The sequence below is a fragment of the Gorilla gorilla genome, chromosome 7 (genome assembly GCF_029281585.2).
Source record: "Gorilla gorilla gorilla isolate KB3781 chromosome 7, NHGRI_mGorGor1-v2.1_pri, whole genome shotgun sequence".
Classification (NCBI taxonomy): Eukaryota; Metazoa; Chordata; class Mammalia; order Primates; family Hominidae; genus Gorilla; species Gorilla gorilla.
In genome coordinates this window covers 53,598,355-53,612,155 of record NC_073231.2, presented here as the reverse complement: position 1 = coordinate 53,612,155, position 13,801 = coordinate 53,598,355, and the positions used below count along the sequence as shown (strand labels likewise).

The window sequence follows — 13,801 nt, the reverse complement described above, 5'->3', positions numbered from 1 at the left end:
CCTGGCCAACATGGTGAAACCTCGCCTCTGCTAAAAATACAAAAATTAGCCAGGCGTGGTAGTGCACTCCTGTAATCCCAGCTACTCGGGAGGCTGAGGCAGGAGAATCAGTTGAGCCTGGGAGGTGGAGGTTGCAGTGAGCCAAGATTGCACCACTGCACTCCAGCCTGAGTGACAGAGCGAGACTCTGTCTCAAAAAACAAACAAACAAAAAAAGTTTAAAGTTTAGTTTTAGAGATAAATATTCTTTTTTGTTTGTTTTGAGACAGGCTTTCCCTCTGTCACCCATGCTGGAGTGCAGTGGTGCAATCATGACTCACTGTAGCCTTGACCACCTTGGCTCAAGTGATCCTCTCACATGAACCTTCTAAGTAGCTGGGACTAATTAGCCAGGGACCATGTCTGGTTAATTTTTTTATAGAGACGGGGTCTCTCTGTATTGCTGCGGCTGCTCTGGAACACCAAGGCTCAAGAAATCCTCCTGCCTTGGCCTCCCAAAGTGCTGGGATTACAGGCATGAGCCACTGTGCCCAGCAAGATAAATATTCTTTTGTTTTTGTTTTTGTTTTTTTTTTGAGGCAGGGTCTCGCTCTGTCACCCAGGCTGGAGTGCAGTGGCATAATCTTGGCTCATTGCAGCCTGTACCTTCCAGGCTCAAGTGATCCTCCTACCTCAGCCTCCCAAGTAGCTGGGACTACAGGCGCGCACCACTACACCTGGCTATTTTTTTTTTTTTTTTTTGAGACAGAGTCTCGCTCTGTCGCCCAGGCTGGAGTGCAGTGGTGCAATCTCGGCTCACTGCAAGCTCTGCCTCCCGGGTTCACGCCATTCTCCTGCCTCAGCCTCCTGAGTAGCTGGGACTACAGGTGCCTGCCACCACGCCTGGCTAATTCTTTTGTATTTTTAGTAGAGACAGGGTTCCACCATGTTCACCTGGCTAATTTTTTAATTTTTTTGTAGAGATGGGGTTTCACCACATTGCCCAGGCTGGTCTCAAACTCCACTCTTGAGCTCAAGTGATCTGCCTGCCTCGGCCTCCCAAAGTGCTGGGATTACAGGTGTGAGCCACCATAACTGGCCTGAGATAAAGATTCTAAATAGCAGAAAACAAAACAAAGTAGCCCTGCTACATGCTAACGTGAGTGGTGCAGATCCTAAGTATTATAGCATTTTATTGCATACAGACATCCCTGAGCTGGGCTACTGTAGTCAAGACCGGTAGCTAGGACTGAGAAGAGGGTATTCCAGCTAGGAGGCAGTGGGTTTGCATGTACAGTGGGAGGGATGTTAGCTGTAAGTTGTGGATTCTGTACATTGAGGAGACAGTCTGTCCAACAGATGAGTACACAAGAGAGTGATTTGGAGATTAGGTGGGAAATGTAGGTTAGGATCAGATCAAACACCCTGAGTTCTTTTAATCTGTTCTTTATACAGAGATGGCAGTGAAAATGGAAGAGTCATTGAAGAGACTTTAGAGGAGAAAGCCAAGGACCTCGTGACCAAACGTGAGGACTGAGAGGGAAGAGTCAAAGGTTTTGAGTTAGGGCAAGAATGATACAGTATTACCCCCTTATCCAAGGGGATACCTTCTAAAACTCCCAGTGGTTCCCTGAAACTGCAGATAGTACTGAACCCCATCTAAACTGTGTTTTTTCCTATATATACATGCCTACAATAACATTTACTCTCTAAATTAGGCACAGTAAGAGATTAACTACCATAACTATTAATAAAATACAACAATTATAACAATATGTCAGCATCACGACTCTTGCACTTTGGGGCTATCATGAAGTAAAATAAGGGTTCCTTGAACACAAGCACTGTGACACCTCTACAGCCGACGTGATGAAGGAGATGCCTACTAAGAGACTAGCGGGTGGGTAGCATCTGCAGCATGGACAAACTGGGCAGAGGGAGGCTTCACATTGAGGATAGATGGAGTGGGATAGCGTGAGATTTTATCACACTGCTCAGAACAGCACACCATTTAAAACTTGTTTATTTCTAGAATTTTCCATTTAATTTTTTCAGACTGTTGGTCAAAAAAAGAAAAGGGAAACTGTTGATAAGGGTATGTGTCGGGGACTGGTGTACTATTATTATTACAAACAGGAAAGTTGGAAGGGAGAGGTTGAATGAGTGATGCCGGAGATCCCTGAAGCTTTTTCTAAAAATTCCCAATTTCTCTGAGTGGCTCCTGACTAGACAATACTTCCCTGCATCCTTTCCCCTCTCCTATGAGTTGAGCCTGGCAGGACAAACTTTAGAGTATGAGAGGGCATTTAGAGCCCATGAGGTCACCAGGCTAAATCCCCTCATTTTACTGATAAGCAAATTGAGGACTTCAGATATTGTGACTTCCCTTAAGGCTACAGAGCTAGGCTGGCCTCTTGGCATTATTTTCTGAAATTTTTGTAATAAAGGTTACTGTATGTCAATCCTGCTTGCTGGCAAAGTGAGCCCTTTGTTTCCCTGCCATATTCATTAGTTATATTATTTTTATTTTAGAAACAGGGTCTTACTATGAGGTCCAGGCTGGCCTGGAACTCCTGGGCTCAAGTGATCTTCCTGACTCAGCCCATGGAGTAGCTGGGACTGTAGGAACTGCGCCCTACTCGGTTATTGGCTTGATGCTTCAAGCCGTTTTTCACTGTCCAGACTCAGATGCATTAATAGTTAAAACAAGTCGTTTCGAGGATTCTGGTTTTCCTTTATCCGTACACGCAGACGCAAACCTTAGAGTAGCACACTACGGACATTCATGCCAAACCCGGCCGCGAATGCTCTCTCGTGATGCGCCTGAGCTGTTTGAAGGGAACGAGATTAACAATCTATGAAGGGAACGGGATTGATTAACAATTTAAGCTCGGGGTGAGGATTCTTACTGGGAGCCGACTCCCCAATTTTTGAAGTAAAGGATGTGTGGTGGAGACTAGTAAAGGAATGGCTTCCTTTCTTTGCTCCTCTGAATCCCATTCCTAATGACGTCTCACGCCTGGAGCCCTGAATTCGTGTGTGACTCCTACCTCGCCCGAGGAAAATGAGATTATGCCAGTGTCTTGAATGAGCGCGGTTGTTTTGAGATCTACACTTCAGCGGGAATCTGGGGAGAGTGCCTTCTCATTCCTTGCCCCCGCCCAAGGCTCTCTTCACCTTCCCCTCGGGGGTCCTCTCGTTTTCTGTCTCCCAAATGCTGGCTTCCCGCCTTTCCTCCCCCGCTTATTTACTTAATTAAGGCCCCGGGGCTGCACCCCACCGGCAGCTCCTTCGGGGGCGTGGCCGAAGAGCTCCGAGAGCGGGGCTGACCGAGCCATATTCGGGCGTGGCCGGTGGTGATTGGTGAGGGCGGGGCCTGCCGCAGGGGGCGGGGCCTGCAGGTTTGGCCCCCGCAGGGAGCGCAGCTGGCGCTGCTGGGAGCTGGTGGCGCGGCGCAGGTCCCGGCCGAGTGTGGCGCAGCAGTGGCGGCGCTTCCCATTCGCCATGCGCCGGGGGTGGGTGCCCGAAGGTAAGCGTGTGGCTCATCGAGCTTGCGCGAGGAACCCTTGGCGGAGAACAGCCCCGGCACTGCGCGGGCCAGGTGGAGGGACCCCGGGGGCGCGGGAGGCAGGTGTGGTGTGACGGGCCCCGGTGCCATTTCCGCGCCCATCAGGAGCGCGGGGCGGGGCGCGCGGGCGGCCCGTCCTGTGAACCCCTGAGAGGAGAGGCGGGCTCCACACCCGGGCGTGCTGCGACTTCGCGGCACTCATTCACTGCACTTGGTCCGAGACAGAAAACGTTTGAGTTGTTCCACACACACCCCCTCTAAATGTCGAGAAGCCCCAGGTACTGTCAAGTTTGTATATACTTTAAAATATATTTATAGTTTGTGGTTCAGGACAGGAGGAGAAACCCGATAGTGAGCTTGCGGTGGGGCTTTACTTTTACTTTGTGTTATTCAGTTTGTAAGGAAGGTGTAGTAGAAACGGGACTGTTACTTAAACATGGACAGCAGGGGTTACGTAGGGAGTGTATCTTGGAGATGAAGCACGCAGACTTCGGAGCTAAAATCATGGTTTTGAATCTACTTATTAACTGCGAAAACTTGGGCAATTTGCCTAACTTTTCTATGCCTTAGTTTTAGCGTATGTAAAATGGGGATAATGATAGTTCTAACCATACAGCAGTTTTTGAAGATTAAATGAGTTAATACCTGGCTCATAGTCCACAATAAACTTTGGCTGTTTTCTTTATTATGCATTCAGATGGGCATTAATCTCAAGAATTGTCATCACCAGAAAACCTACGTATATTATTTCCTCAGAGCTGTTGCTAGAAATGCTTGGGGATTCCTTTGGAACAGTTTTCTTAGACCGAGTTCCACAAGAAAAGGTCTCTTACTTTTCTTTCACTAGGGGTGTTACCTGATGTGATCATCCACCTTGTTCCAAATCACATCCACAGAAACTTCAGTCTCGAAGTGTGTTCCAAAACAGGGATCAAAAAAGAGGCAGCGCCTTTAAGGTGAATGCAGCCTCATTTTAAGCACCAAGTTCAGGCGGGTTTGTTTAAAAGCAGTTCATATCGCTTTATACAGAACTTTTAAGTTGTGCTATTTTGGGTGGATGCTTATTTGTACTATTATTGCAAAACTAAGTAAACCAGAGCACCCCCAATACATAAATAAACATCATAGGAACCATAGCTTGCTGCAGGGAATCTCAGAATTGAAAGGAATCTGAAAAATCAGACCAGCTGGTCTTTACAGATAAGGATGAGGCCAAAGACTCAGAATCAATAAATGGCAGAGCTTAGGCTAGAATTCAGCTCTGCTGATCAACAAAGTATAAAATCAAATGATGATGTTATTTCTAGTTTTGATGATAGTTACTATCTTTATTTTTGACAGTTTTATGGTTCTGTGAATGGCTTTCCTCTCCAGCACTATCCTGCTTGGTAGCTTAATTGCATGATTCATAATCATTCTTCAGTAGTACCTTTGATTTAAATCACAAGTCTCAAAGTTGCTACATTAATTATTGCTTTGAGAACAAGATGATTGTCTTCTTAAGCTTTGTACAAACATGTTCTAATGTGCTTTGGTTTTGTCCTTTTAAAATGCAGCCCTCTTCTCCCATGTAGGGAATGTAAACAGCCAGTATAAACAAATTGACCTACTAGGCAGTTTTTTATCGCTGTTTTATTGGTGAAGTTTTCTTGATTGGGTAGGAGTCAGGAAGTGGAACCCTGAATGCTCACCCAAGGAAACAGGACTGGGTCCCAAAGAGATAATGTCACAGTGTGGCTGCTAACTTCAAAAGCATTGTGGAGTGAAATTATTTTGAGCTACTGTTTTGTTAGTTGCTGACTCTTCCCCAACTTTTTGTATGGCTCACTCCTTCACCTCTGGGTGTTTGTTTAGATGTTACCTTCCTATTTAAAATTGCATACAACACCACACTTATATATTGACCTATTGATTTACTTATTCATTATCTGTTGTCTGACACGAGAGCATAAGTTCCATGTGGGTAAAGTTGTTTGCCAGTTGTGTTCACTGTTGTATCCTAAGTGCTTGGAAATAGTGCCTGGCACACAGGAGGTACCGAATTCATGGATCTGATGCAGACATTTCCAACAAGACTAGTAATTATTTACGCCAATTCACTGTCATTTTGCCCTATTTTCCCCTCCCTCCATTTTATTTATTCCTAGTTACCCAGGAATAAAATCTTGAGGCAATGTTAATTTTTTCTTTTACCTTTGTACCCCACATGCAAATAGCTACCACGTTATTTCATCTGTCATTTTTTTTGCAAACCTGCCTCTCTTGTTGTTGCCAAGCCCATTTCTTCATTCCCTTCCATTTAATTTGACACCTACAGCCCTGCAGTTCCCTTTTCAAGTGACTTCACATCCTTACCTGCAGAATGAAATCCAGAGTGAAAGGCCTGACATTCAGAATTCCCTACAACATGATTTCAAGCCCACTTTTACAGTCTGTATCTCCTATAGATGAAGAGATGAGTTCCAGTTTAGGTTTGTAAATATGACAGTAGAATAAGGCTTTAATGGTGATGTCCTATAAAATCCCAAAATGAGTGTTGCTTCATGACAGTTTCTCTTTCTGTTTTTATTGATGAGTTAATCTTTTTCTCCGATGTGGGCAGGGATTTAGACATAGTGGACTAGTGGCTGTTCCCTGTTTCTAGTGAGGACTTCTGCTGCCCTTGCTGTTTTGAGTTCCCATTCTGCAAACCCCCCCTCACATGCGGCCCCTGCCATCCCCTACCAAATATCTAGGTAACTTCAGTTGGAAGTGGTTTTTCCTTCCTCTGAATGCTGGTGACTATCACAGAGAATTTAGCACAGTCTACTTTGAATTTGAAAGCTTCGGGCATTGGTCTTTTCTTTAGTGCTTCATGTCCTGGAGGACAAGAAGCATGCACACACACATTTCAGTTTCTTTTAAAGGAAAAATAAGACCCACATCTGCTTATCTGGTTTTTTTTTTTTTCCTTTTGTTACGGAGTCTCGCTTTGTTGCCCAGGCTGGAGTGCAGTGGTGGCGCGATCTCGGCACTTGGCAAGCTCCGCCTGCCGGGTTCACGCCATTCTCCTGCCTTAGCCTCCCGAGTAGCTGGGACTACAGGCGCCCACCACCACGCTCGGCTAATTTTTTGTATTTTTAGTAGAGACGGGGTTTCACCGTGTTAGCCAGGATGATCTCGATCTCCTGACCTCATGATCGCCCGCCTCGGCCTCCCCAAGTGCCAGGATTACAGGCGTGAGCCACCGTGCCCAGCCACTTAACTGTTTTTTAAACAAACATGAACTTAAAATTATATCAAACAGACCTTTAAATCATTAAATATTGAGCTTCAACAATTATTTCTACAGTATAGACAAATGAAGATGATGACAAGGAAAAAGTCAGTACTAAGTAAAAAGATACAAATGAAGACACTGAGGTCTGGATTTATAGAGGGGAGTGGGTGTAGGGAGAGCAGCATGTCCAATACGCATGTAGATGGATAGGCAGATGTTTTTAAAAGTACGCAGTAAATTCAGGAAACCATCAGGAGAAGACAACTTTATTGAGCAATATCTGCAGCTTAGGATTTTGTGGAGTATTATTCCTAAAATATATTTTGTTTTTGTATTTCTAGACACATGTAATACTGTTTCTTTGCTTTGTTTCTATACTGGATAGGACTGAAGATTCTCTTTCTCTCTGGTCTGCAGAAAGTAATTTACTTTCTTTCCTTTCATTGTTTAATCTTAAAAAAAACTTCATACCTTTTTCCTGATTGTCCTGGATGTGTGGAGAAAGGTATATATGCCAGAAGTTTTTAGTCCTTCAGAAAAAGGTGGTAGATATGAGATACTTGAATTTACTATTGTTGAAGTTTACAGTTTTACTAAGTTTGATATCAGCATTTAACACATTTTGCTGAATTTTATATTACAAGCATATCCTTGCACATATTCCAGTTGAGTCAATGATTTTATTTTACCTGTGACTCAGATTAAAACTTGACTCGAGCTTGTGTAAATGTTTCTGTCACTTAATTTTATCTTTTCTCCTGTGGCCTTCCAAACCTCAACTGAAGTTTTTCCATTCTAGGGCATACATTAACTTATTTTTGTTGTTTTTGATTTTAGGTGCTTATAGATATAGGTCTAAATTTATTTTACCGTTCCTAGGATGAAGCAGCAGTTTCTATTGTTAGGTAGGGGGGAAATATATGTATGTGTTATATGTATGTGTGTGAATATATATATATATATATATATATATAAAACACACATTTTTATATATATACGTTTTATACATATACACATATATACATTTTATACATATATATGTATAAAATTAGGGCATATATATATACCCTAATTTTTGAAACGTTAAAATATTAAGGTAAAATTCTGCATGTTGTCTTTACTAATAACATAGCCACTGTAAGGTCAGGATTTGAAATTAAGTAGTATAATTTAAATAAGTATTATAATTTAAATATGTAATTGGTTGTAATTTTTGTGCTTTGGGAAATTTTTACTAATGTGATAATAGTTTTAGTGTCAGGAGAATTTTGAAAGCAAATATTTACTTGAGAGTGAAGTTTCCTTTATCACACTGCATAAGCATCTGTGTTTACCCTGAGTTCTTGGTTTTATAAAGCCTTAGTTAAGTGTGTTATCAGATAGAATCATTCATAAAAATAATAAAAAATGAGGGTACAGATGCTGATATACTCCCAGCACATGGTAAACACTACATAAGTATCATTAAATAAGTAAATCTATATTTTTAGGGAGGATTTTATTAAGATATCATAGCATATTAGTACATATAGTACTTGGAGTGATCCAGTGAAGAGGCAGAAATTGATGATTCAGGAGACTGATGAAGGAATAATGAGGCACTGGTCACTGAAGATCTCACTAGCACACTTTGGCAAGTTGGAATTTCTAAACGTCTCTCTCCACCTGTTGAATAAGTCAATGAAAGGTTTTATTAGGGCCTTCTAAGTGCATGGCAGTCAATAAGTCACAGTTCCCACACCCTAGTCAGGGAGGCTCTCAATAAGCAAGCAACTGAAATCCTAGTTGCAATCCATAAATGCTGAAATGGAAATAAACAACATGATGAGGGAGGATTAAGTTGGGGAGGGAGCACATTAAGGTGGCCATGAAGTTTGTTGGAAGAAGTGACTTTTGAACAAGGCCTTGGTGTGAGGAGCTGGTGAGAGTATCCCAGACAGAGGGGCCACTGGTACAAGAGACGAGATGGGAGAAGGGCTTGGAAGGTGTGCGAAATAGGAAGGAGTTTGTTCTGGTGTGAGTCTAGTGAACACAGAGGCGAGAGGCCCTGGTGGGTGCAGCTGGAGAGTTATGCAGAATAACATTAGGCCCTGTGGGGGACTGTAGACTGTCAGCAATAATCCACAGTTTGGATTTTATTCTAAGAGTGATGGGAAGCCGTGGAAAGGGGGTTAAGCAAGGAGTGAAATTATCAGATTTACAGTGATAAAAATAAATTGGTCTGGCTACTGGGGAAAAAATGGATCGGAGGGAGTTTAGAATGGAAGCAGAGAGCAGGTTGGAGGTTCTCCCAAGAGACTCTATGACACATGATGGTGATTTTTGTCTTTGTGGGTTTTGTTTTGTTTTGTTTTGTTGGGCCTGGACAATCTGAATTCTGCCAACCTCTTCAGTTCAGAACCAGCTTGACCGCAGGCCCCATCACTCTGCCAGTCACCACAGCCCTCTAGGAATTGGCCTTGGGAGTGTTGTATGTTCACATCTGCCTGTAAGATATGCTTGGAGTGTGCCTACGAATGGAAAAGCTTGGGAGTTTTGGAATACGGCAGGCATTCTGGTGGTTGGGAACCCAAGATAGTGACCTTGGGAGGCTGAGAAGGATAGGACAGCCTTGCTGCCACTGCTACCATCTCTACCAGTCGTTTCTGGACCAAGTGGAGGGACATGGCATGGTTGGAGTAAATTTAGGGCCTTCCTCCTTATCCTAGTAGTATTTTGTTTTTTTGTTTTTAAAGAGACGGGGTCTAGCTCTGTCACTCAGGATGGGAGTACATTGGTGCAATCATAGCTCACTGCAGCCTCAAACTCCTGGCCTCAAGCTATCCTCCGGCCTCAGCCTCCCGAGTAGTTGAGATTAGAAGCATGAGCCACCATGCCTGGTTTATTTTAGCAGTTTTATCCCAGTGTGGAGAAAACAAAGGGCTGTCAGTGGTTACTTCCACTTCCTCACCGAGGCCCTTCTCTAAATGTCTGTAATAAAATGGAGCTGGCTCATGTGACTTTAGTTGAGGTTCTTGGACACTCTTCTCAAGTTGTTGGTGCACAACACTCTTCTTTAATATTGTTTTAGTGCCAACATTGGCTATTTTGCCTGTACTTTATTTTTAATTCATATATCACTTTTATCAAGAATCGGATAAATAAAAGGTGCTTAAATAGAGATGTAGTAAACCTAGGAAAAACTGGGACAGCTTTGTGATTACAGAATGATGGAAAAATCAAAGATGGGGGTGGAGTGGGAATTAGAGGAAGGATGTATCAGTAAGGAAGGAAAACAGGAAAAAGTTGTAACTGATTCATCATGTGATGTGTGAGGGGAGGGGAGAAGGCTGCTATGTATCTTTTATTGGCAGAGCCTGTTGATTTTTTTTAAAATCTGTTCTGCAGTGAATTTAATTTACAGATGTGACAAAGATGTCCTTTGTTTCTGTTGAAACATTTGGGATGTGTTTGGAGCTAGTATCCTGAGAGGCAGAAATAAACAGATACAGATTATATATACTCTTACAGTAGACTTTCAGTAAAGTAACCAGTTTGGGGTTAGAATTTGCTGGGAAGGTGCTTTTAATGTAATTTAAAACGAAACCTATTCATAGGGTCTATTCTCTTCTCAGAAATTGTCCCCATCCCAATTCCTTTTCTTATTTACTAGGTCATTTCCCCTTGCCACATATGTATGCCCAGGGTATGTGTATGGCTTTTTTTTTTTTAGACTTTTTTTTTTCATAGCTAAATTAGGAAAGTACAGAGTTCCCCATATATCTGTGCCGCCACACATGTCCAGCACTCCCCATTGTCAATATCCCCCACCAGAGTGGTACATATGTTACAATCGGTGAACCTATGTTAACACATCGTAGTAACCCAAAATCCATAGATTCCATTAGGGTTCACTCCTGGTGTTGTACATTCTGTGGGTTTGGACAAATGTATAATGACATGTGTCCATCATTATAGTATCACAGAGTATTTTCACTGCCTTAAAAATCCTCTGCCTAGTCATTGTTTCACCCTGTGCCCCAGCCCCTGGCAGCTGCTGATCTTTTTACTGTTTTCATAGTTTTGCCTTTTCTAGAATGTCATATAATTGGAATCTTGCAGTATGTAGCCTTTTCAGATTGGCTTCTTTCACATAGTGATATGCATTTAAGGTTTCTCCATGTCTTATTATGGCTGGATAGCTTATTTCTTTTTAGCACTGAAAAGTATTTCATTGTCTGGATGTACTACAGTGTATTAATCTATTCACCTATAGTAGGGCATCTTGGTTGTTTCCAAGTTTTGGCAATTATGAATAAAGTTGCTAGAGACATCCATTTACAGGTTTTTGTGTGCACGTAGTTTTTAGCTTCTTTGGGTAAATACCAAGGAGTGCAACTTCTGGATTGTATAGTAAGAATATGTTTAGTTTTGTAAGAAACTGCCAAACTGCCAGAGTGGCTGTACCATTTTGCATTCCTACCAACAGTGAATGAGAGTTCCTGCTATTCCCTATCCTCACCAGCATTTGGTGTTGTCAGTGTTCTGGATTCTGACCATTTCTGAAAAGTATGTAATGGTATCTCATTTTAATTTGCATTTCCTGGTGACATGATGTGGAATATGCTTCTTTGCATTTGCCATCTGTATATCTTCTTTGGTGAGGTGTCTGTTAAGGTATTTGGTTCATGTTTTAATCAGATTGTTTTCTTGTTGTTTAAAGAGTTTTTTGTGTATTTTAGGTAACAGTCCTTTATTGGCTGTATCTTCTGCAAATGTTTTCTTCCAGTCTGTGGTTTGTCTTCTCATTCTCTTCATGTTCTTTCATGGATTGTGCCTTTGGTGTAGCATTTGCAAAATCATTGCCATGCTTGTGTTATCTAATTTTTGTGTGTGTGTGTGTGGTTTATTTTTATTTTTATTTTTATTTTTGTTTTTTAAGATAGGGTGCTCTGGCACCCGGCCTGGAGTACAGTGATGCGATCTTGGCTCACTGCAACCTTCACCTCCTGGGCTCAAGCTATTCTCCCGCCTCAGCCTCCCGAGTAGCTGAGATTACAGGTGCATACCATCATGCTTTGCTAATTTTTTATTTTTTTATTTTTTTGGTAGAGTTGAGGTCTCGCATATTGCCCAGGCTGGTCTTGAACTCTTGGACTCAAGCAGTCCTCCCATCTCAGACACCCCAAGTGATGGGATTAAAGGCCGAAGCATAGTGCCTGGCCATTTTCTAGATTTTCTGGTACATTATATTCTAGGAATTTTATAGTTTTGTTTTTTGTTGTCGTTGTTTGTTTGTTTTTTGAGACACAGTCTTGCTCTGTTGCCCAGGCTGGAGTGCAGTGGTGCAATCTCAAGGCTAGCTGCAATCTCCACCTCTGCCTCTTGGGCTCAAGTGATCCTCTGGTCTCAGCCTCTCAAGTAGCCAGGACTACAGGTACGTGCCACCATGCCCGGCTAATTTTTAAACTTTTTTGTGGAGACAGGCTCTCACTATATTTCCCAGGCTGATACCGAACTCCTGGGCTCAAGGGATCCTTCCGCCTTAGCCTCTCAAAGTGCTGGGATTACAGGCGTCAGCCATCACCCGGCCTACTTTTGCAATTTATGTGCATGGATTTTCTTTTGTATCTTCCTTGACCAGCTATGTTAGTGCCCTCCTTTAGGTGCCATTGTTTCTGAACACCCAATACCCTGTTCCCCTGCTGAGGAAAACTTGTAGCTCTTCACAAGCCAAATTCCTTCCTTTTGGGACGCGTTTGTTCTTATTTCCCTTTATGCCTTGGTGTGAATCACCAACTCACCCTCCCTGCTGTATTGGGTAAGAATGGGAAGTGATACTTATGAGTGTATCTACCTTCTAATCTGAGTAGGGTCCTCTAGTCAATATCAAACAATCTTTATGATGGGTTAAGGAAGTAGGGTTCAGAAATTCTGTTTATTTTTTAGAGGTAAAAGCAGAAGAATCTTTTGACTTTTTTTATATAAAAAAATTTTTTTGACTGCCCTGAAACAAAGACAGGCAATACCCAAGGACAGTAAGTAGCATATAATAGACAAAAAAAATGGATACAATGATGAAGGAAAAAATCCTTTTTAGGAAAAGCTTTAATGTTCATCTATTTTAAGCAATATTTGGATCAGTAACATTTTAACATAACAAGAATTTGGGCAATTTTTTATCATAGAGTTTCACCCATATTGCTATTTTTTTACAGACCCCAAACAAAAAAATTTTAAGTCTATGGACGCTTTTTTAAAAAAAGATGAACTTTCCCCCTCCTTTTTAAAAAAACTGTATCCTTGATAGTGTCTTTTCTTGTGTCCTCCTTATTTCATAATTAGCCCTTGGTTGTCATCGTGATGGGGCCAACACTCAGAGCCTGCTGTGTACCAAGCTCTCGGTTAGATGTTTACATGTGATGTTTTTCAAGAAAGGGAATCCAGGCTCCTGACCAAGTGCTGTCCAGACTTTGACCCCTCCTGGTGGCAGAATCAGAAATCTGCTTTTCCTGTGCGTGACTTTCTTTCTGTAACGCAGTTGCCTGGTGGATCCCTGGTGCTCTCTTCTCTTCAACTCTGTATCTGCAAAGATGATTTAGAAAAGGATGCATGTAACAACATAAGAAGTTGAGGGCTACGGTATGTGAGCTGGGCTCACATGAGAGTGCTTTCACCCACAGCCACGTGACCATGTGGAACTACTCTTCGTAGCTGAGGTTTCTTCTTCATCTGTAAAATGAGGATAATGATATTTACCTCAGAGGTTGCTATGAGGACTCATTGATGTGTTAGATGTGAGCGCTTAAAACAGCCTTGGCATTAGTGCTCAGTAAATATTTATTTCTCAACCTTCAGCCCTGTTGACGTTTTGGGTCAAATCATTTTTTGTTGTAGGGCAGTCCTGTGCATATTGTAGATGCTTAACATCATCCCTGACGACCACCACCCGCCACTCCCCCACCCCACAAGTTGTGACAACCAAAAATGTCTCCCGACAGTGCCAAATATCCTCT

General features: G+C 42.4%; 1 protein-coding gene and 1 long non-coding RNA gene across 9 annotated transcripts in view; one reads left to right on the top strand and one right to left on the bottom strand.

Moving 5' to 3' along the window:
* Positions 1-13,801, top strand: part of SGK3 (serum/glucocorticoid regulated kinase family member 3) — a 153,695-nt gene that overhangs the window by 63,337 nt on the left and 76,557 nt on the right. For 2 of the 7 annotated variants that reach the window (XM_055349484.2, XM_063709240.1), the window contains one exon: positions 1,435-1,505. The exons of 3 other annotated variants lie outside the window; for them this stretch is intronic. The gene's annotated coding sequence lies outside the window, so the exon portion shown is untranslated. Of the gene's footprint in view, positions 1-1,434; positions 1,506-3,339; positions 3,826-13,801 lie in introns of those variants that run through there. 2 more of the 7 variants (XM_031013622.3, XM_055349485.2) reach the window with 2 other exon arrangements.
* LOC129524288 (uncharacterized) overlaps positions 8,245-13,801 on the bottom strand; it is an 81,208-nt gene continuing 75,651 nt past the window's right edge. For both annotated transcript variants that reach the window (XR_008668055.2, XR_008668054.2), the window contains exon 5: positions 8,245-8,471. This is a non-coding gene — a long non-coding RNA (uncharacterized lncRNA). The remainder of the gene's footprint in view (positions 8,472-13,801) is intronic.